General features: G+C 37.6%; 1 long non-coding RNA gene across 1 annotated transcript in view; it reads right to left on the reverse strand.

Moving 5' to 3' along the window:
• Window positions 1-24,587, reverse strand: part of LOC133275156 (uncharacterized) — a 63,940-nt gene that overhangs the window by 26,262 nt on the left and 13,091 nt on the right. The window contains exon 2 of the long non-coding RNA XR_009745417.1: window positions 12,093-12,192. This is a non-coding gene — a long non-coding RNA (uncharacterized LOC133275156). The remainder of the gene's footprint in view (window positions 1-12,092; window positions 12,193-24,587) is intronic.

Genomic DNA, 24,587 nt, shown 5'->3' on the forward strand with positions numbered 1-24,587 from the left:
TAACCAGTCTACTGTTGTGCTCATTGTGACTTGATCTCTACTTGATCTTTACTTAATCTTCAGCAGGAAAAATAAATAGGAGAAATACGGAAAATTGACTTCGGTTGCATTTTACTTCAGCAGTGTGTGTGCATGTTGAGTAACTAGACTGAAGAGCAGGCCTTGGGCAAGGAGACACTGTTCACATGCAGTGTAACTGACCCAGAACAATCTCAAATACCCCCCTTAACCAGCATATCCCGCAGCTGTGCCACAGAAAGGCAGGGTACCAAAAAATTCTGTTAAGTTTTCAAGCTGAACTAGTTCAAATTGCAATACACTCTCAGGATACCAGATTAAAGCACCTTCTGATTCACCATTGTGATCAGTAGCTTCTCTGATATATAGCTAGACACAGATTTAAAGATTTTAAAAGGAGCAAAGGGTCTTACTTAAACATTCTTTTCGGGAAGGAAAAATGCAAATGAATGAGTCATGGCTTCAATTAACATCAAGTGCACTGTAATGACCAGCTTCATTCTGTCTGATTCATCATTTAAAGCTACATGTACTACTCCAGAATTAATAACTAGGGATTCACTAGTGCAGTCATTCAACTTGCAGTGTTCCTGTGCTGGTTTAGGACATAAAAGCAGTCCACAACTGTTGTGACACACAAAGAGTCAGGGTTTATAAGCCGACAGAGCAGCACACTGCATCCCAAAGAGACCTGTTCAAAATTATGTGGCCATGCTAGATATTTGATGAAACTAGCCTTACTTTGAGCAAATAAGACTCTTTGTAAGATGCATACAACAATAAATGCCATAAATAAAGAGTATGATCTACATGGAGAAATGTTCTCATTTATGAAAAATAATATACAATTAATCAATACATCACTGATTCCCTTTTAGTAAGATTTTGGTATGGAGAGGCAAAGACTTTACATTGACACTATTATTACAGTGTTTCCTCTTAGCAATGAACTGATGGTTTTGGACTAACAGTTAATGAACTTCAAAATATCAAAAGCCTCAAGACCTCACTTTCTTAATTCCTGCATCAAGTCCAATGTTTCTGTGCAATTGAACCCTAACAAATCTTTCAAAAGAAAACATTGAATTCTGATTTAAAAAATTAGCAATTGCCAAGAATCCACCACTATTCTACACAAACTGTTTCCAATAATTAATTATCTTCTTTGTTAGAAAGGCATATCTTATTTCTCTGACTCTCAGTGTCCACCACCAAAAAACGGTGGACACTGCTACAAAATTATCTTTTCTGGATCTTTCCAGGTGTAAACACAGAGCTAAAGCAGGAAAAGCAATTGATGTTAAGAACTGGACAAAACAGATCTCCACAGAGCTTATACCTTTTATTTATACCCAACAGCTGAACCGAAGATTAAAGGTTTCTATCTCATTAGAGATTTGAATGTGAAATCAGTTACTCTAATATTTTTCATTCATTTTTTCTTCCTTAAGCAGCAAACCATAATGAAAAAACTCAGATTTGGTTTTATTTTTAACCAACAACTATTCACTAAAATGGGACAAAACTGAACACAGCACTTGAGTACCAAGGAAGTACTACCAAGTAAAAATTCACAGATCCTTAACAAGAAAAAGGCCTGATTCAGCAACGGGAAGATTTGAATGGATTTTGAGGATGTTACTGTCTTATGAGCTCAACCACAACACTAAGTAATGTAACATGTATTTATTGCAATAGTTTACAGAGCTATTCAGCCAAATTATCTGCCAACTTTAAATCCTAGCATAAACTGCAGGAAAGATATGCAAGCTTCCACCAGCAGATATCATAACCTATCTTCTGGAATCAAACAAAAATGAAAATGCTTCCAGGCACCACATTAACACTGGAAACAATCATCCTATCTTTTACTAGTCTTGAAATGCTTGAGCATTATTTGTCTGTCTGGATTTACACTCTGAGAAGCCAAAGACTTTCCTTAGAAGTAAAAAAAAAATGCATGGAGAAAGATGAAGTCTGAGAAAGAATGATCAACGGTGTACAAAAACTCACCAGTTCATTCTGGGCTGATGCTATAGTGTCAGGGAATGTACTGTAAAACTGCAAGGCTCACCTGCCCTTCACTGACCCTCTTCTTATTCCACGGCCAGCTAAAGGGTTCTTGTCATCTCTTCATTAACAACACTGACAATCAGCCTCTGCTTTGGCCAGGGTGTACGGGGTTGTGCTAAGGAAGAACTGCTATTTGGATCCAGGTGCCAAGTCAAGATAATTAAACAAACTATTGATTTTATCTCACAAAGTCACAGCATTTCTAACAGACTCTAACAGTCACTTTTATTCAGCCAGTTTCTTCACAGATTTCTCAAGTATTAACATAACAGGAAGACAGCAAGTAGTCACAATGAAATTTACTTCTAAACCAAGCATTACTCCCCCTCAGCTCCTTCCCACTTTTCACTGTTATTTACCATACTAACATATAGAATCATAGAATAGTTCGGGTTGGAAAGGACCTTAAGGTCATCTAGTTCCAACCCCCCTGCCATGGGCAGGGACACCTCACACTAAACCATGTCACCCAAGGCTTCGTCCAACCTGGCCTTGAACACTGCCAGGGATGGAGCATTCACAGCCTTCCTGGGCCACCCATTCCAGTGCCTCACCACCCTCACAGTAAAGAACTTCTTCGTTATATCTAACCTGAACTTCCCCTGTTTAAGTTTTAACCCGTTACCCCTTGTCCTGTCACTACAGTCCCTAATGAAGAGTCCCTCCCCAGTACCCCTATAGGCCCCTTCAGATACTGGAAGGCTGCTATGAGGTCTCCACGCTCCGACCCAGGTGTAGGACCTTGCATTTGGCATGGTTAAACTTCATGAGGGTGGTATAAGCCCACGTCACAAGTGTGTCAAGGTAGAATTCTGTAATCTGTTTAAAAAAAGAAAAACAAACTCAAACAGATCAATTCCTTTATTCCCTGCTAGAAAACATGAGGTGATGTGTGCAATACAAATATTCTTCTTTTTCTGAGAACAATAAAGGCAGTCTACCAAGGTTTCCATTGCTTTGCTGCAGAAGAGCTGTACCCCACTTTCTTCCACCTTTGGCACAGAAATTCCTATGCATCCTCAGCTTTACCAGCAGATGAGACATGGACAGCAAGACATTGTTTGTGGCTAAATCCTCCTAAGGTCTCTGCTGCTAGGCAACCTGACTTAAGCACAGTGTGAGTGAGGTTAGTCAAGTTTGTAGCTCAATGGGATATATTTTCTGTGAGCAAAATTTGGTAGCAGACTTGATCTCACTCTTGACTTCAGGTTTCCTCTTACTCTGTATCTCTCCCTCTCTGTACTTGATCAGTTGTTTATCAGCTTTGAAATACTGCAAGGATGAAGCACCTCCTGACACAGGCTGATGCTCAGCAACCACAGGAGAGGCTGGAGGCTGGTCATTGAAATGCACTTGAGCCCTGGCAACCTACTGAATGTTCTGCCATACTGAAAATAACAGTGCAAATCCTTGGCACATGCTGAGATAGGGCAGTCAAAATCTGTTAAGGGCAATTAGGATGGCTGTGATTGCTAAAAGACTACCCACCTCACACCATGTCACATCCAAGAGCAGACTAAAGAAAGCCACACAGAGCCACTGAAAAGCCTCTCTGCTTTTTCTTCAGCTCCCTCCATCTAGTGAACAGGGCCAAGTGCAAGGAATATGCATAGCACCACTGCCACAGCAGTAGAAGCAGAGAAACCGGGGCGTTACTGTTAGTAAATGACACACAACAAGTCATTTCACAGTAACTTCATGTTATGGGCCCAGGTTCACACCAGCTAACTTCAGGTCTTCCACTGAGGCATCTAATCCCTAGGCTTGCTCTGTACCTGTCCTTCAAGCGGGCAGTTCAGATTGTCTCTGGGGAGAACTAAGTTCTGCTGCTACTCCATATGTTTTAACTGAGTGCCTCTGATGAAGTGGGGGGAATAAGGAGCATGGACCCCTTTCTTGATAACTAGTCAACTGATAGCACTGCAGGGTTCCACTATAGTTTGCTACAGCCTGACTCAGAGGTGACATAATGTCCCCTAACTCCTGCTAGCAGCAGTTGTTGTAGTGTCTGTTTGAACTGCTAGAATAGCTGAGGACCCTGAATTCTACTGTATTAAGGAAAAAAAAAAAAAACAACCCTATTTAAATAGCAGTTTCCAGTTTATATGTCTAATTTTCTAAAACACAGTTGTCCTGAAGATATGAATGTTTAGGAAAAATGGATTACCTGATAAAACCACCCAAACTCTTCTTTGGTTTGACACTGGATCTAGATATACATTAAGTAATGAATACACAACATATAAACATATTATGTGAGGCCAAATACTGTGTGGCAAAACTGATCAAGAAGGCGTTTGATCTAACTTAAAAATAATGAAAGCAGTGAACTGTGTCTATGCATTTTAAATAGGCTGAATGCATAATAACGTATTTTTCCCCATTATTTCTATATACAATACAGGTGAGTTGAGCACATTCAGAATACTCCAGGTTTTTTGGCCTGATTACACAGACCAGTTGCACATTGTGCTATGCTATGAATGTTATGTTTGAAGTTTTATTCAGATTTCTGTTTTTCCCCACTTTCAACAGAATTAGCTGTCATGTTCATGTTTGGGGATGAAATGCTTAGATAAAAAGCTAATAGCTGTCCTTACTGTAAAGCTGCACCTGGTTGACTTTTATATAAGAAATGGTTCCTTAAAGACAATGGACAGAATGCCGTTGACAATGACAGTAGTTTGCAAAACAAGAGCAGGTGCAAGAAGTAACATACATGAAAGTCCCCCTGTTTTGGTGGCCGAAACTGTCACTGTTGCAGTTTGGGTACCCGAAATCTTTATAAAGTCAAACAAAACAATTTTAGCCTGTGACTGTATGCTATCTAAAATACATCGTTGCAGGACAGGGGTTTTTTTACTACCAGATGGCTGCTGCTCCAGTTGTCCTAGCCCAGATATGTGGTGACACCTAGTGGTCCTTTAGAGAATAAATACAGTACAAATCCTTACTAGTTAGCAATAAAGAAAAATCCCCTCAGATTCAAAAATTGTATTTTTCCCCTTCTGACGCTTTTTCTGCTAGGTGCAGTTAATAGTGTTTATAGATAACTGAATTCTAGTTATTTTTGTCTTTTTTTTTTTTAATTAAGCTGGTATTTTCTAAGGCAGTGTTTCCACTGCTTTAGAAGTGCCAAAGGACTCAGCATGAGTCCTTTGAGAAAATCCACCTGGAAGAATTCCTTGACTGACAATCAATCACCACAGTATTTAAGCAGAGGCTGTAAAATTTAAAAGGAACAGATAAGAGTGCAGCTCTGAATGTCTGGGGCTATGGTGTGATCTGTATTACACCTGATTTCTTCAGAGACCCCTTAAGCTAAATTCAGATCAAAATTTGGCCGTAAACTGTTATTTACCTATTAATGTGAGACAATGGCTACAAATAGCCTTTAAATGATAATTTAGTTTACTTCTATATTGAAAATATCTGACTGTGTTATAGAAACCAATGAATATTTATGAGATAACATTCAAAACACTACTTAAAAACCCACTTTCCACAGCATTTACTCCATCTTCATTTAGCACATATTTCTGTTCATTTGCAAAGCCATGCATGTAATGCATGTAATGCACTCAGGATAAGTAAATTGGAAAGAAAACATTAGAGCCTTAGTCACTGACTCAAAGTTGATCGAAAGAGGGAACACAACCAGAAAATCAACTGCCTTTAGGAAGAACTGATTCAGGAGACCAAAAACTCCTGCTTGAGTTTCAGTTGATCTTAGAGTTCCCACCACTGAGAAAGGCTTTTATTAGTTGACAAATAAGATAACTGGAGGTTTTACAGCGACCTGTTTGGTTAGAAAACACCACTCTCCAATATGGCATATTAAAATCCTAAAAAGGAGGCCTATACCACCTTTAAGGGGTCTCTGAGGCCATCTTTTGACCTGCTTTGATTTCCAGGAGGTAATCTTTCATGCTAAAGGAGCAGGCTGTTGCAGAAGACCCCATTTCATAGAATAAGAAAAGAATGATATGCTGAACTAGAACTGAAGAGATTTATTTTGAAGGAAGAAAATGGAAGATGATCAGAAAATGGTCTCATAGCTTGTGCTCATGTACTGTCAACTGTTTCACACAGAGATCAAAAGTGTACCTTAAGTGTTTCCCTGACATGTATCCACCAGTGTCCCTGACAACCCAGTGTGTTCAGTTCCTCATGAACAAGTCATTACTTATCACTTGCATGATATTCATTTTGGAGGTATTAACAATTCAAGTGTCTGCTCAGCTAGTGCCCTATACTCTTATTACCACATAAGGTTATTTTTCATTTTTTTGCCTCAGTGCAAGACCTGGTCATGATTTATTGGCTGTAGCAAAGCACAAAGCCATAATTTTCTTTTATTGAACTCACTCTGGGTAGCCATCACTCTGCAGAAATACAGATGGTCATCTTGTTCTTATTCTTACTGACAGGATGAATGCCACAACTCCGCTGACAAAGACAGCAAAGCAGTCATTTATAACAGTAAGAGGAGTATTCAATTTAATATCTCTGTAAATGCACACAGTTAAGTATTTTGGAGACAGCTTTTATAGGATCCTGCTCTACTAATAATTTAGGACTTCACAGCTATTAAGTCAAATTTGCATAGCTTGTATGCTGGCATCCAGGTACAATTTCTGTGCTTATAGCAAATGAAACAGAACTATACACAACTATACATGTAGTTGGCCCCCAGTTGAACTCTAATCATAGCTGTTTTTTTGTGTATTGAGATACTTCAGTTTAATAATTTGCCTATCTCTTCCCTTTTTCACACTTCAATTTTCAGGGATATCCACACTGCAGATTAAATTCTGGATCTGGATCAAAACCTAGGAGCTTGAGTGAGCAAATATATTGAACTAGTTCATTCTCAATGGAATTAAGGAGATAGTTTGCAGCTTCACTTACATCCTAGAAAATGTGGATTTAGGGAATTGCTGGGACCAGCATGATGCACAAAGCACACTTCTGTTCTGGGTCAAAAAGAGCAGCAGTGAATACTTCACAGCACCTAGCAGAGTGCCCAGAGACATGCCCTGTGATGACCAATGAGTTTGAGGAGAAAGAAAGTACAGTGTTGAATATTAAACAGAAAGGATCAGGTGGTTTTTAATAAGCGTTCTGCCTGATCCTGCCAAACGGCCCCCATACAGACCTTAACAGCTGAATCTGGAATGTGCTTCATTTCATCAAAGAACTGGCTATTGCTACAGCAACAGGACTTCAAGAATAAGTCAAAGAAACAAAACACAGATGAAAGTCAAATCGAGGTATTAGAGTGTTTAACTGTTTAGAATGAGGGGAGCTTTACCTAGTGAATAGATTCAGAGCCAAAATACATCTAACATCTGCTAATGCCACATTTTAGTATTGCCTCTTCAATCAGAGTAAATTATATAGCTTAAGTGTTCATATCACAAATTAATCTATCTTGAATCAGATCTGCATATTAGCTGCTTGAAAAAGGCTTAATATAATCATAAATGTACAAAACATGAATACCATTTTTCATAATAATTAGGTAGTCATGTTGCCTTTTCTATCGATTTGTTTAGATGTTTATACATACATTAGAAGTTAGGGGTTAAATTTTATCCATACAACATCTCTCAATTATTGTATCAGCCTGTCTATAGTATCTTCTGCTTAAGGCACCAAACCTGTGCAAAGTAGAGGTGTTCAATATGCAGTATTACTGATTTCCTCCTTGAAAGGATTGGAAGTCTGTTACAGCAAGTGCATGGAAAGGAAGCGCATACAGCATCTGCCACTTTGGAAAAGGCTCAGTGAGAGGAACCAGCAGCACTGACCATCAGATCGTTTCTTACAAGCTGAGAGTAGGCCAGGAACTTGCTGTGCAAGGGCAATGGAGTCTTGCAAAGGAACTGCATTGTGATGAAACTACCCAAGTGTTATAATGCTCTTCAATAGCACAGTCTGACCGCCTCATTTGCTACAAAGACCCCAAAGTGACAAGGAGATAATTACTCTGACCTCTGCTGGTTGGAAGTTGATAGAGAGTTGATAGAACTCTCCTCATTTGCTGATGTGCTGTAAACCTTTGACTGGCTGCCAAAACTTAAGGTCACCTTATGAGATAATCCCAGCTAAGAAGTACAGGTTATATGCATCTTCCTGCCCTTCTGCTGGAGACAAGGGCATGATGCAGTTATCTAAGAAAAGAAACACAAAAACTCCTGGGATATGAATAATGATCTTGAATAAGTTCCTGGATTTGCAAAATGGTGATAATACTATTAACTGTCATATTAAATTTATAAAATACTTCTGCCCTGCTGAAGTCTCTAAAAACCTGATTAGACCACCAAAAATTCCCTTATGTATTTCCTGCTGGGTTTAATCACCTATCCCTATCTTTTCAAGGATATTTTCCCTGAAGGGAAAAAAAAAAATGGCAGAAACTCTGCATTCAGAAACAAACAGTTACAGCTGCACTCAGGAAGGGTATAAGAGCTGGCTTGCAGTAAGAACTTTAAAGATACTGTAAAAGCTTTATTAATCCATGCCATTGACAGCTTTGAATGTCAAATTATCTGTGTTGCACTGAGCCATGAAACTATCCCATGAGGTACTAAGTCCACCTTGAGACAGCAGTGAAGCCAAAGCTTTGATCCTCAAGGCTGACTTGAGTAAATCATTATTTTCAAACTCTTTAATCCCTCATTCATCCACAACACATAATTTTAGTAATGCATTTGACTTAAATTTCTTACTACTTCAGAATTCAATACAACTTCTCCTGCAAATAAAGTCAGAACTCCCAGAGGCTCCAGAGAACAGAACTAGTCCTGCTCTACTTCAGTTCTCCATTGAACTGATGACAGAACCAGGATGTCATCAGGAACCATAATTTTACCTTTCTTCGATGCATTTTTTCCCCTCTTCTACTGTATTTCAGTGTATTCAGTAGTTCAGTGTATTTTTTCTGGAGACAATGAGAACAAGGACTGGAAGTCTGGAGAGCCTAAGTTTCAGTTCTTGCTCCCACACCAGTTCATGAGATGACTGCTAGAAAATGACCACAGACACCATATTTGATACCAGACAGCGTTTTACATCAGTTCTGATATACTAACTTCATGATTTGGACTTTATCCATGTTGCTAAATAAAGCTCAAGACCCTGAGTGGCATTGCCTAGCCACTCTACATAATGTTTTGCCCAAGGTTTCCCTTTTGTCCCCTATAGTCACCTCATAGCTTGAGTGCATAAACACTATTTCATTGCATATTATTCTCAGTTCAGAGCATTTCGAATAATGTGATTGCTGTGTCACAGCTTACCAAAATGACATTTTATCAGCATGAAATTGAGGCTATATGTTGAACACTCTGCGGTGTTGCAGAAGCCTTGAAGGTGTAAAGCGTCCTAGGATGTTGATTAATGGTGGGGAAAACAAACCTGGTATTGACAACACAAAGCAGTGACAGGCTGTAAAGCAAGTATTAAGCATAAGGGCCAATCAGCATCCCAAGGAGTTTATTCCCTGGCCTGAGTCTCTTTTGCGTTATAGACACATCCATGGAGCCCTACATCCTACACCTGCCCGAGTCCATACTGTGTCTCCACCCTCTACAGACGCTAAAGGGCTATCTCCAGCTGCTCCTTCCTGTAGACATACCTCTTCTGCAGCCAAATGCAAAGTCAGTTCTTGCCTGTAATGCAGTGATAATAACATTTATGCAATTACCTTCTGTAAAGCTCACCTTATCAATGCCAGTACACCATGCACTGTATTGAAAAACATATCTTTTTTGTGAATACATATCCTGAATAAAGAGTAAACAAAGAGATATTTTATATCACTGCAATTGTAAACTATACCTGTGGTTTAGGCAGTCATTTGCCAAGCACTGTAAAACACATTCAGTTCTGAAACTGCCCCATCTATGAGCTGTTAGATCAAAATCAAAGGCTAAAGTGAGCTCCTTACAGCAAAAACAATCAGTGCCTGAGTATTGCCATAGTATTCTGCTCTCTGCAACTTGTGGAAGGACAGGTTGAAGAAGGAACAAGGGATGCTCAGCTGCAGAATTCCCCCCACAGACACTGCTTACGGAAAGTATTACAAGCAAAGCTGAAAGGAGCTGTACATTGGCTGATAGAAATCTTGCATACTTCTTGCTTGGCTGACCTAAATGGCTGTTTATGTTCATGGTGCTACTGTAACTCAAACATCATTCCAGTTGAAGGAAGCTTATATTATGTGACATGCAGTGTCCTGGAAGAAAACCTGTCACTACTGTCTGAAGCTTACATTGCTATCAGCAGTCAGTGAATCTAAGTGAACTTGACAATTGTCTTTTGAAAACAAATATCTTACTGCTTAGAAAAACATCACATGCTTAGTGTTGAAAGGGATTCATAAAACAATCCCTCGTTTTGCCTGCTCTGCTCTTGTGCACTCTTTAAGTCTTCAAAAAATTTCTTTGCTGGAAAGAGTGACCTGAACTGTGGATGACCTATTTCTGTTTACCAGAGGTATATACTGCACATATATGCCAGTGAACTTGTTTTCTAAATAGGATTTAAAAAAATCACAATAAACTAAATAATTCAGGTTTTTATTCTCACTTTAAGGGAAAATAGATAAAAAAGGGCAAGAAAACGAAAAAAAGAGTCAACTTTACCAACACAAAGCATCTTTATTCATCAGTGAACGCTGTTTCCATTTAGCACTGTACACACTGCAAGGGCAACAAGTTCACTCAGACTAAGCAAGGGAAAGCAGGGAAAGTGTGCTTCTACCTACCACCCTGGAAAAAACATGAATGCTGGTCCTCTGGGTTATGTCCAGCAAATATCATCCCCTTACAACAAACTTGTTTACATAAGCTGCAAATATGACAGTTCTCCCACCACCACCACTGAATAAGCATCCACAACTGAGGGAAACAGCAGACATCCTCCCATGCACGAAGTTCTCAATAAGCAGTTTGCTGTGCTAGTTTTTAGGTGCTCTTGGTGCTGTGTATCTCCCCATCTGCGTGGGACAAGAATCTACCTTCTACCATAAGAAACACTTGGGAATAATAAGAACCACATTTTCACTGGCTGCCTGTCAGCTGGCCCTTCTGTCACTAACTTCTCCTGGAGAGAATGCAGAAATCGGTGCTAATAACAATTCTAACAATGTTTGCAGATCTTCATGCTTAGACATCTGTAGCTTAGCAGCATCGTGCAAATTAGCTTTGCAACAGAGGGTTAACAATATGACCTCTGTATCACATTTGCTTGGTTAACAAACTGAGGGCTAAGGAGGAGACAAGAATCAGAGCATTCCAGAAGTTTGATATGATGAATTTCCATATCAGTGTTATTGAAAAGATAGAAACAGAAAGGAAAAGAAAATGCAGTGAAACTGTCATCTCACAGTTAAAATGAGCCATAAAATAATCGCTAATGAAGAAATTCACATACTATGAATGCAGAATTAGCAACTGTAATTCTCATAAGAGAATCAATTAAGATCAGCATAATGGTAGCAATTTATAAGTTTATATGACAGAAAATTATCTTCAACAGTTCATTAATCTTAAAAATAATGTATTGTTAATATTACTTTAGAAAACTTTCTTGAAATGTTTGTAGGTATGTATTTTTGTGCATCTGGGTATTTATAATTCTTTATCGCTATTGAATATGAGCACTTTGCAACTTCCAAAGGAAGTTCATTGCTTTTCACTTACTTTTCTTCAAGGAAGGGAGAATAGAAAGTTAATGAAAAATATTCAAAATATTCTGCTTTGTCTGTAGCTCTGCATATTCACTGTAGAGTTAAACATGATGCTTAGTCTTCCTGGTGTATTAATGTCAATCAAAAGCTTCTCTATTTTACAAGAAAAAATAAGAAACACACTGTTGAATCCAACTGAATCCAATTGACAAAAATAAATGTGTCTCTAGATTCTATTTCCACTTACAAACGAGAGCAAGGAGCAAGCTGAATGTGACTCAGAAATTACAGAGGTACCTACCTGTTAAGACATGGCAAAAGCTTCATCTTACTGCATGAAAGGGACACTTATGCAGAATAGGCCACTGCCATCCAAAACAATGCTTTGGAACTGCAGTCAACTACAGAATTTTGGGAAAACAGAGAAATTGTATAAGCCAGTTTATTAGGAAAGGCAAAGAATGGTTCTTTACAATTATCATACTAGCCAGGCAAGCTACAGAGTCACAGCCGTATAAAGCCCAATTGTAGCTACGTGTTGAATAGACAGAACTGAACACTGGTGAGATATTTTTTCTGCTATTGCATAAATGTCGGTAACATCAACAATACTTATTGAGGAGGACTGAAGGAGCAAGACTGAAGACCAACCAGAACAGACAGATTCCATCTCAGGGAGAATAAGATGGAAAGAAGGGACAAGATTTCATAATGAAATGTGTGAGCATGGGCAGCAGAGGAAGAAATTTTATACAACTTCTCTTAATTTCCTTATAATCTCATTATCCCTATTTCCCATACAATTTTGCCTATTTGAAATATCCTCTACTCCCAGTCTTTGTCCTTTGCCATTCTTTCTCCTAACAAATGCTTTACTCTTTTAAAATCCTCAGAATCCCACCTGAGCTAAGAAATTAAACACAAGCCTTTCTTCTTGGAGAAGAAAGGACAAGTGGGAAGCCAAAGACAGGGAACCATTTTAAATAATGGAAAAATGCTGGTCATAGAATCAGAAAGTGGATGAGCATGTCCCTCACCTAAAAATTCATGCACTTCCCAGCCACCTCTTCAGTTCAGATTGCCTCTTATGTCTGCTCTTCCCATCTAATAAATTATAGATGGAAAGAGGTTATCATCATCTATCTACAAAAGGTTATCATCATCACTCCCATGATCCTTCTCAAATCTTCAGTAGCTTCTGGAGTCTTTGTAGTATGCTGCTTAGAAAAAAATGTACTACATCATGTTACTTGGGCAATCAGAAAGATAGGGTGAATAGGGACATTCTGCACATTTATATTTGGTCAGCTGAAGCTAAAAAATAGTACATGCAGAAATGCAAAACAAAAACCCCAAAACCAAACACAACCCCTTTTCAAACAGTGACTTGTGAATTTTAAATCACTACAGAAAGAATATGGATATAAGTTTTCTCCACTGACTTGAATAGATAGATATATAAATTGCACTATTCTTTCAGAACCACACCATAAATAAAATCAGGCTCACAGATGCATTGACAGCCTTATTCAGAATCAATAAGTAATTTAGTAATAATGCATTCTGAGGTATGTGAGATTTATAATAAGCAGTGTACAGAAAGAGGGTAATATCCTTTTAAGCAGTCTGTAAGCTCTTTAATGATCTTTGCTCATGTTTTGTGTCCAGAAGGCTCATAAGAGCAGCTGCATGCAAAAGGAACTAGACTTTACCTGCTATGTACGATTAATAAATACATGTTTTGGTTATTTTTTTAAATATCTTACTGTAATTATGCCTTTAGGCAAAAGACTGTTCTATGTGTATGTCCTGAGTTCAGTGCCGGCTGAGCTGGTTCACTGTACCAGCTACTAAGAAGGAGAAAAATGGCTGCTACTGCTGAACCCAGGACACTGTATAAGTCCTTATCAGGCTTTGGTACAGAGTCAACAATATCACGTTAATATAACAGAATATATGTGATATAATTATTAATATATAAATGAAATATTGCTGTGTTCCAGATGCCTGTGTTTCCTTCAAGCTGCTCATGTTTGTTTGCAAAGGGTATTCCTGAGGCTGCTCTAAACTACAATCTCAATTTTCATCTCTTGCACCTTGACCCCTCATAAACCCTTGAATCTTGAGCAGACCACAGAATTCCACAATCTGAGAAGGGTGATCATTTGTAATTAGAAGACATCTCAATATAAATTGGGCTTTTTGCTTAATGATAGCATAGTATAGAATCGTTCCATACATCACACAAGTACAAACAAGTACAAGTATAGTGTCATCCTTCAACTACAGAAGAATGGTATAATGGAAGATGGCCAAATCTCTGTTTCTACCCATCTAATTTTGTTGCTAGATGGGTAGAAACAAAATATGGCATCCTTTTACACACAGGAGATACATGTTCCGGTATTCCATAGTCTACACTAGAAATGTATCAGTAAATATGAGATTTGTAGTGTACAGATTGCATTTAGACAAGCAGATATAGAAGCAAAGTAAAGGTGGGGTTTTAATGGGGTTTGTGGCATCTTGGAATTACATTCTATGTACTGTGTGTTTGAACTTGAAACTTCTAATGTGGTATTAGCATACTTTTTGTTTCAAAGCAAGAGCTGACCTGTAACTGATAACATTCAGGAGGCATTGCAATACGCACAGATAAAACTTATATAAGTATAATAAAGTGTCTAAGATTCTTATGCATACATACTTGATGTGAGTGCTGCAGAAAAGACACATATGGTTAAGAGAATAAATTCTTTCAAATGCCATAGATCCTTATATTAGAATGAAAATATTGCATGCTGCCTGTACAATATACTAACTTCATACTATTTTACATATGCACAAATATTTCATCACTTTCTTAATTTAAAAGGTTTCTGCCTTTTCATATTTCCCAGTTATTAAAGCGAATCAGCTAATGAAAGGTTACACACTGCCAGCACTTTTCACAGAGGACCAAGGACTGTGCCCTTTACCTCATTAAGCATCAATATTATTTGGATGTGTGTGGCAAAAAAATAGCAGTAATTTGGACTAGATTTGAGTGAAAGGTCCTTTGCACAAGCCAAGATGTTTCTGTGGTGCATCCTGGCAGTAAATCCCAGTCTGACTATAGATGAATGACACACTTACTTTGCCCTCTCTTTTCTTATGGAAGGTAGTTGATGCAGTTCAAATTCTAGCCCTGGGCTGGTACAGATGTCTGACCAACAGAGTAAAACATATTATTCTCTACCTCTTCCAAGGAAGAAGCAGCCAGCCTCATGGAAACATCACACAGATTCCATCCACACACCACAACTACAACAGCAAAATCTTGCAGGGGTGTGCTGACAGCACCAAAGCACACACACAGTTTTAAGCATGTAAACTAATGAGACCTATTCACAGTACTCTGCTACATGAAATACTACAAAGGTATTCAGACCATATCGAAAAATTCTTCAAACCATCTCATCAGCATGCACAGAGACACTAACATAAGCTCCAGCTAAATTCATCCTTTAGTATTTTACTTACAATTTCCACAAAACTGATAGTTTTACTAGCACATTTTTTTTCATCAGTAAATAGACTGACGCGGTATCAGTCTCCTATGAGCTATCAAAGAATAACAAGCTCTATTTCTTCTGGCATGGGCTATCTTCTAAATGTCTCTGGCTATTGTATGCAACAGCAACACACACAAAGCACATCTTCATTAGATCCCAAACTATGAACCAAAGCTGCATTTAGGATCACAGAAAAAAATGCAGCTGCTTCAGAAGCAGAAGATACATTGCCATGGTAGGAAATACAATGCAGACAATGCTGAGAGATGGAGAAAAAGAAGTCAGTGGGGTTAAATTAAAAGTTCAGTCCAAATGCTTAGCGGTATGAATGCAGTTGTCAGACAAAGAGCACAGTTCCCAGTACTGTCAGTCATTTACCGCTGAAAACTACAAAGTTGCTTTTTGAACTGGTCAGAGCCCAGGAGACTTCACATGAAATGAAAAGCAGAAAGAAGAAATGCCAAGGAGGCAGCGAACTGTTTAAAGATCTTTCTGTTTCAAAAAGAGAAAGAGAGGGGGAGAGAAAGCAAGAGAGACAGATTGAGAAAGATCTTTTAAAATAAAAAAAGGCCAGAAAATAAATACTATTTTAAATAATTTCTTATGTGCAAACATTCCAATTGGTCTTGAGCACAAGGTAATCTCCTAAGTACTGCCAAACAGAGCTCACAGTGAGAGCATTTCCCAAGTTTTATTGCAATTCCTTAAATTTTATGGAGACAGTTAAAACAGATGTGAAGCAAAGAAGGTATTCTCTTAGTCTTTTATGACAGGTATCACAAATCGTTTCATTCTAAAGTAATAGCGTTACCTATTTCCTACTGTATACAGTAATGATGCCTAGGAAATAGTTACTTCAGTAATGTCAATTGTAAACCAGGATTCTTTATATTTTATATCTGAATCAGTCTCCAAAGATATTGCCAGCATTACATCCCTGACATTTTCTTGGCCATGTAGAAACTTAGTGATAGGTAGGCATATCAGGCTGCTGTATCTCTAGAATTATTGCAAAAGACTTAGCAGGAAGTAGGGGGGGAAGGGAAACAAATTGTAAGGGGGAAAAAACCTATTTAATCCAGAAATATATGCAGAGAGATAGCTCAGGATTTGGAGGAATGATATAAGATTTATTCCTTCTCTTATATTTAGCTATTCATTAGAGAGAAAAATGTTTCTAGAATATTTTTACAGAACATAAAATCAAAGTAGAGGTGCATAGCAAATCCAAACAAAAGGAGAAAGCATTTGCTACTCAGATCTCTATCTCTGTGAGGAAGAGAAACTCTGTTCCAGGGTGTGTGTGCCAGATGAATGTTAATCTTCACTTTGTTAAGATATCTGGCCAAGTTTTCTTACAGGTGCCCCAAATAATAAGATGCTAATTTGCAGACACAGCACCGTACACAGGCATTCAGGCTAGGATTTCCAGAAGGTCAAACAAGGAAGATGCCAACTGCTGAACCTCAGCAAGAAGCGGATGCTTAACTCATCTAGGTGTCTTGCCAGATCCAGTCTGGGGACACAGGTAACCCTGAATGCTGGTATTTCGGTTATGTATGACAATAGAACATTAGAAAGGGCATGTTTGAAAAGGTGGTTGTAGAATTCATCATTAGCCTTTCCAAGTTTTCCATTATTCCTTCTACAATCATTCAACAGCTAGCTATATTCTAATTAGCTATAAAAAAATGCATCAGTCTTCACGAGGATATTTTATTTAGAAATTGAAACCTGTATCTTGTTTCACTTTAGAAAGCTTTTCACATCAAAACTTTTTAGACAGCTTTTCACATCAAAACCAGAGTAAATCTCAATTGTAGCAGCAATATTGATTCTGGGACACAAGAATGGAAAGAAAAGCTGTATCATGCTGGATCTATGCCGTATCATCAACTCTACCACTGGCCAGTACCACTCTGCCTACAGCAGAGTGGGAAGAAAATAAACATTTACCTACAATACTGTCCCAGCTTCCTGCAGTTTATTGAGGTAGAAGTAAGAGCTTTCAGTTAAACAGACTTCCTTGGATTTTCTTCCATGAATCTGTCAACTGCTCCATAAAACCATAAAAATTTTCAGCATCTTGCGGTGATGACTTTCTTGACTGACCACACATTACACACACAAGTTCCTCTTTTTGCTGTGAAACTAACACTTTCTAATTTCATTTGAGGTCTCCTATGTTTTACACTGGAAAGAACAATGAACTCTACTCACCTTATTTATGTCAGGCTTTATGGACTTCTAGCATGTTGTCCCTTAGTTAACTTTTCTCCAGGCTAAACAGCATTATCATCCTTAAGTTTTTCATATTATGGAAATTTTTGAATACACATGATTATCTTTGTTATTCATCTCTCTAACTTTTTAATTTATTTTACATTTTATTTGGGATGGAGGAACCAGAACTGTTTAAAGCTTTCAAGATCCAAGCCTAATGTGGATTTATACAGTGGTATAATAACATTTTCTCAAAATTGCAATGACAGCTTGCTTCCATCATATAATAAAAATATAGAGATAAAGCATCAGGACTTAGAATTCAGTATCTTTAAGTGGATTTAGACACTATTTTAAAATATCCTTGCTGTCCTAAGGGCAATCTTATTTTCATATATATCTAAGAGAACCTACGAACCAGTACAATCCAATAACTGAGACTGACCTGCAATACTTCCTGTTCTATTCATAAGGTGACAGTCACAGTCACCATATGGTAGCTGCTAGTAATTCTGTCAATTTTTTAAGTGATGAGATAACACAGTGAAGAACACATTAGAAGAACACATATAAAATCAGGTAGAAGACTCTAATAACTTAACGTATTCTTTCCCTGTCCAGTGCTCAGGTGAAACATGGGAGTGATACGAACAACTGTTTCTCCGAGTTAATCAACTTGATCCAAGTTTACAAGGTCCACCAATAAATTCCCCTTGCATTGAAGCCCTGCACCAGACAGGTGGCAAAAAAAAAAAAAGTTCTCAGTTTGGTTCTTTCAGATACTTGCATAGCAGAAACAAATGTTATATGACTGTGATAGGCTGTGCTCCATAGCAGTCCAGGCTTACAGCGAAGTGGGTAATGCTTCATGCTGAGGTTGTTTGGCTGTGAACCCGATGGCATGACAACCTGATGAAAGCTGTTATACCTCCTCTTTCAAGTCTGGTGGCAGAAAACTACATCTTCTTCCTTGAATGTTGTAAAAGTGTTATCAGGTTGAATGGGATATTCCATTACATAAGCAAAAGATGTGCATCTTCTCTTCCCTGGATCCCTTCCTCACAGCAGTGTCTGCTGAATTGTGTGTTGACTGGTCTCTTCAGACTGAAATGGGGACACGACTGTTGTTCCCTCCTCTTTAACATCATCCTTTAGTTATCAAACCTTCAGCAAACTGCAGCAGGAATAACCAAGGGACTTAAAGCTTTATGCTGCAGGGAAAAGAAAGTTGCACTAACATATACATACATATGGTGTTCACACATTTATAACAGGCTACCAACTGGTCTGCAAGAAGTTACACCAGACCATGATGTTCCAGGTTGCAAGGTCAGCCAACAAATATCCTGGGAACTACTCCTTAACACTGCAGAAAATCAAAGGGAAAATTAACTAGCTTTTTTCAGCTCCTATGAGCTGTTCAAAACCATTTTATGTTGGGACATAAATCATTCCTCCTGTAAAGAACATCTATGGTGCCAATTTCCTACCAACACTATACAAACTGAGACAAGAAGCAAGTACCTGGAACTAGACATATATTACTTGGCTGAGCAGACTACATGCAATAAAATTGAACTGATTCCTAAGAGTGTTTTAGTTATTCTATATACTTCCTTTAACCACTTCACAGTCTTTCTTCCAATAATTTAATATAAATTCAGAGGTTTATAGGACTTAAAAAAGAAAAGCTAAGATTAAGATTAGCAGTAGGAGAATATTTTCTAGAGAAAGGAATGTCAGGCTATACAGCAGGATGTTTTTACTCAGATATCTAACAAATAAGGACTTATTTTTGGATAAAGTATTGTACTGGAACTGAAAATACTTACGGTCAATCGGTCAGCTTCTGCCTGACATAAGCCTACTCAGTAAATGACTTTTTTTCAGTTCTTGCCAGTGAGGACAATAATAGTTAATTTTTGTCAGTTGTGCTTATTTAGACAAGAAGCCTTTTGAGGCAGAGACTCTACCCTCATGTATGTAAAGCACCTATTGCCAAAGAACTCTGATCATTTCTGTTGCTGTAGTAGGAGTAATTGTAAGTATTATTTCCTCCAGGTATTCCCCTGTGCTTTTAAAGTAAACCCCTGGACCTACAGGATGCTATGTAGTCGCTACTAGAGGCAGGGTAAAACTGTATAAAAAAAGATGCCCTGAGGTAATACAAGTATGAAGAAATTTTTGCCTTCACATTGTATATGACTGGAACAGGTCTTGGAAAGATATTCAATTCATTTAAGCATAGAATTATCCCTAATTAACCATCAACTTTGTGCTAAAAAATACCACCTGTTTAATAAAATTATTCTGTAAATAACTGTAAGAACTGTTGTGGCTAAGACAATAAGATTCAGGCTAAGACAGCAGAGAAAGACTCTCTTTGAATGATGATTATTGTATGAAGACATGATATGCAAAGGTATCACAGTTACATGGGACTTATCTCTATACATTAAAAAGAATGAAAGGAAGTCCTAAAAATTTACCCTCTTTTAAAGTGCAGTCCTTGCCCTATAATATTTGCACTTTCTAAATTACAATCAGCCAATGTTCTTTTTTTGATCCTAAATAAAATTCAAGAAAATCTTATTCTGAACAGTAACTATTATGAAATAACAGTTCATAAATCATACATAAAATTATGATTCTTGCCAATCAATGCAATACAGGAGTGAAAACTGCTCAAGAGACTGACCTATTACTGTCTTCTATATGTAGAAAATTAAATAAATGAGATAAAGTATCTCCAACAAAAGACTGAAAACAAAAGGGAAAATGGATTCTTAAAATACATCAGCATGATTTTAGGTATGAGTCAGCTGCCTTTTCTTCTTTTTTTTTTTTTTTTTTTTTTAGGTAGCATAAAATCCTGTCACCTATATTTAGAGTGCTCAGAAAATGGCCTGTATAGATATTCTCTTGTCATCAGCACATACATGCAGGGCTCTGGCAACATCAGTCAAAACTTCAAGAGAAAACAGAAAGATGAAGTAAGATGGAAAATAAAAGATAGAAAACTATTTTAAAAAATGTTTATTATGTGGAATGATTTAATAATGTCAATGATTTGCAAGAGTTTCATGAGCATTTGTACAGAAGAATCATGGTATTTTGGCCAGCATCCAGAGGACTGAAATTAAAATGCACCTGATAAGTTGTCAGCAAATTTGTTCATCAAGCATAGGATATTATAATTGACAACTGACTTTTATAGCTTTATATTTAATGATCTTTAGTTCTCCTGAATTCATTTCAGAAGCCTAGTATAAACTATACTCATAGAAAATATTTTCCTTGTGAATTATCACTAGCTGATCCCAAAATCTGGATCTGGAGATTTCCGTCCCATTGCTTCAGCTGCTTTTCAACTTCTGTGATTGACTATTTCATTGGAATTTATATAAGCTATGAATTGGATCTAAAAAGCATAAGGTCGTACCATATTTTCTGAAACTATTCCTTAAATAACCCTTCACTAGGATATTCTATGTGATGTGAGCTTATGATACTATTTTAGATTGTAAGTTGTGAACTGAACTTCAGCGTTCAAGCACTGCTTCTATATCCTATTATAAGCAATGTTTGGAATAAGAACAAAATTATGGCCTGTCACTACAAAATGACACTGTGTTATCAAGTAATATCTGGCAAGATGAAGCAGTTGATTGGGGCTCTACTTTTGATATTCACCCAAAGTGAAGAAAATCATATCTGCTCTGACTGGTTGAAAATTGTTTTGAGCAATTTATCAGACTATTGATGCCAAAGTTAGCATTGTGAAGTACAGACCGAGACGGAAATTTTGGTCTGGGAGACAAACTTTAATTTCAATATTAAGAAAATATAATATTAACACACATTGTTATAACTCAGACAGCTGTCAAATTAATTGTGCCCATGAAAGGAGCTTTGAGAGACATTAAAGTGCCAAGACTCTTTGCTAATTACTTCACTGGTTGATGATGCACCAAGTATGCTTAGCAATGAAGGCATCTATTATGGAAAGCTCTAACTTGGTGTAAACTAATGCTGTTTGTTTCATTTGAATGGCCCTCTCACTGGAAACAGTTGACATACACAATCAAAACTTGCCATCAGCGAAGTTGCTTCACCTGTGACTTATCCAGCTGACCAGACCTTTCTGTTAGTATTTTATATATTTTTAAAAGAAAATAGTGCAATACTCTCTGTGCAAACAAAGCACCACTACAAATAGTGACCTGATAATCAACAGAACAAAAGAATATGTAGAATCGCACACACGCTCCTGCCCAAAGCTGGTCAAATCTGTGAGGTTAGATTGGTCCACTTGCATCAGACATATAACCCAACGGTATTTTGGATAAAATTCTGGTCAACATAAATACGCAAATTTACATCAGTTGGAGGCTGGGTTAATTTCTATCACTAGTGAAAAATGAGATGACATGAAATAGGTTAAAAATAATATTACACCAAATGAGGTGTTCTCATTCTCATGTTTTGCCTTTCACACTTTCACTGGAAACATCTCAGAAATTAACAGCTATAGATAGAAGCATAAACAATCAGAACATAGTCAGTACACAGAGAAATCTATTACACTCAATGCCTCCTATTTTTGAGATACACTTTTAAGTTTGACATCTTACAATATCCACCAGTGCATTCTTTTATTTCATGGCTAGAATGAGAACCAGTTCCTCCACGCTTGAATCAACTTCTTAGAAACTATTTTAGAGCATAAATTACAACACACCTTTTCTTCACATTAGCCAAAAATGTCTTTTAATTTTTATTAAGATTAAACAGTACTTATCCAACCTGGAAGTCAATGGAGTTCCATCCAATCTGTCGATCATATGAGATCTATAAACTTTACTTGCTCTAATTTCAATTTCTGATCTATAAAATGCTGTCTTAATGAATTCTTACTGATTGCCAACAATGGGTTTTTATTAAAGGAGTTTATTTTCAGTGTGCCTTTAATTGTCAGTGGTCTCATACACTGCAGGGACATTGAGCACTCTGAAATCCCCAGTTGCTTTTTTCTTTCTAGGCCAGTCCTGTAGTGAGGTTCTAAGGAAAAGCTGAGAGTAATTTAAAAGAGAGAACATTTTTCTCTGTTGTTCAGGCTTTGATTTTTGTCTGCTCAGCAGAATTACTAATATGGCTTGATTCACATATGTTTTGAGGAGTTAAAAAATCAGAGTTCAGAGTCCAGACACAAAATATTAAACTATTTGTATTGAACTCTTTCTGTAGACACCAGGCACAGAAGCACTGCAGGGCATTTTGTTCTCAACAGTTTTTAGAACCTGTTTATAGATATATGTCTATATATGTATTTCAAAATATCTAATGCTTTCTGGTGTTTCACTGATTTCAAATTTCACAGGGGACTATCTTTTTTTTTTTTCCAAAATAGTATATTATGGATAGATGGATCTGTGTAAGTACTGCAAGAGGACAACAGGGGCTTTCATGAGAATTTAGTTGAAGCTAATCTTCAGTCTTATACCCCAGGTCTCTAACTGTCCTATGTGCTACACATCACTATACAAAGGGATACTAAGGGACAATTGATGAACCATCACCAGATCTAGAGGATCTGCTAATGCTTGTATTCCTTTCTTTTTGTAGAGGGAACAGGTGTCACTTATTGACCTGCAGAAGATTTATAAAGCACCACCTCAAACTAGAGCAGGAATTTATTTTTTCCTTTCCTGCCCACTATTTGGCCTAACACTGAACATTGGACTTGACTCAAAACTTTAAAATAGACAACTACTTTTAGCAACAAAGAATTCTCAAATCACTAGGTTCTGAGTAGATTATAGACTAGTAATCAGAATCAAAAGGAAGAAACCAATGATTTCCTACTCTGCACTACTTTCCAGTTTAAATCTGCAGTCAAATACAGTTAATTTATCAGAGCATGCTGGGCTGTGCAGGTGAAGCAAAATGCCATCAACTATAGACTTTGTAGACAGAGTCATAGCTAAGAAATCTTAGAAAAATAGTGTCTGAGAAGCAGCAGAAAAATCAAGCAATGGGGATTGGATTTCTTTTCTATAGGACAGATGCTGAAGAAAAGTGGCACAGGAGAAACATGCAATTACAAACCATGCACTTTGCATAACAAAGTCCTATATTTTTCTTAGAGTGAGGATGTCAGTCAAAGCTCATTCACCAGTAACATATGATAAGTCAACTGTATAACTTTATCTCTTATGTAAATAGAGGTAATATAGGTAAGAATATACCTTATTTGTTTTCCTCTGATCAAAATCACCAGAAGATGTAGATGTATTAGCAAAATAAGACACGAGAAGGATTATTTTCAGTTTGTAAGACCTCCCTTCCATCTCCCATACCTGCAAGGATCCAGGATGGGCAGGAATTTGTGAAACAGAAGAACTCTAGTGTCACTGTCAACTCTTCTCTGTCCCCTCCAGTTCTTCTATCATGTGGGCAACCCTTTGCAATCCTGCTGCTTTTTCAGTACAGCCAGCTTCCTGCCAGAAGAGCTCCAGGGCCAAAGCCAGGACTTCTGCCTGAATACAATAAAGAACAACATGAAAAGTTTAATCCTGTAGTCTGAGATAGTTCATAGGGGGAAATATCCATTGTTCTCACTGACAGAAGAGCTAGCTCTCAGTGCCTCAGACTGAACCAACTTGTTTACTCTGAAACAAATTTTGAGAATAATTCACTTCAGGAGCTACTCTGCCTGTGTAATACCAACAAGTCCACATAGATTTGGCTTCCTCCATCCTCATATGAAGGACATGAAACACAAATTCTTTGGGCCACATTACAAACTAAGAACTGCAATGGCTGTCACACAGCCCTTATGCTGTTTCATGAAATCTGAAATGGGAGAAAAATCAGGATGTTTCCTGGAATCCAGAAGAGACAAAGTCCAAGAGTCCTGCAGGATGGGCTAATCCTGAGAAGAGCATGCTCACGGTACTCTGTACAGTATGGTAGGCCTTCTAAAATGCTGAAGGAACGCCGGTTTTTGGAAAAGACTT

Source organism: Pezoporus flaviventris, unplaced genomic scaffold (genome assembly GCF_033815535.1).
Source record: "Pezoporus flaviventris isolate CSIRO_AGI_PZ_B2104156 unplaced genomic scaffold, CSIRO_AGI_Pfla_v1 ptg000037l, whole genome shotgun sequence".
Lineage (NCBI taxonomy): Eukaryota > Metazoa > Chordata > Aves > Psittaciformes > Psittacidae > Pezoporus > Pezoporus flaviventris.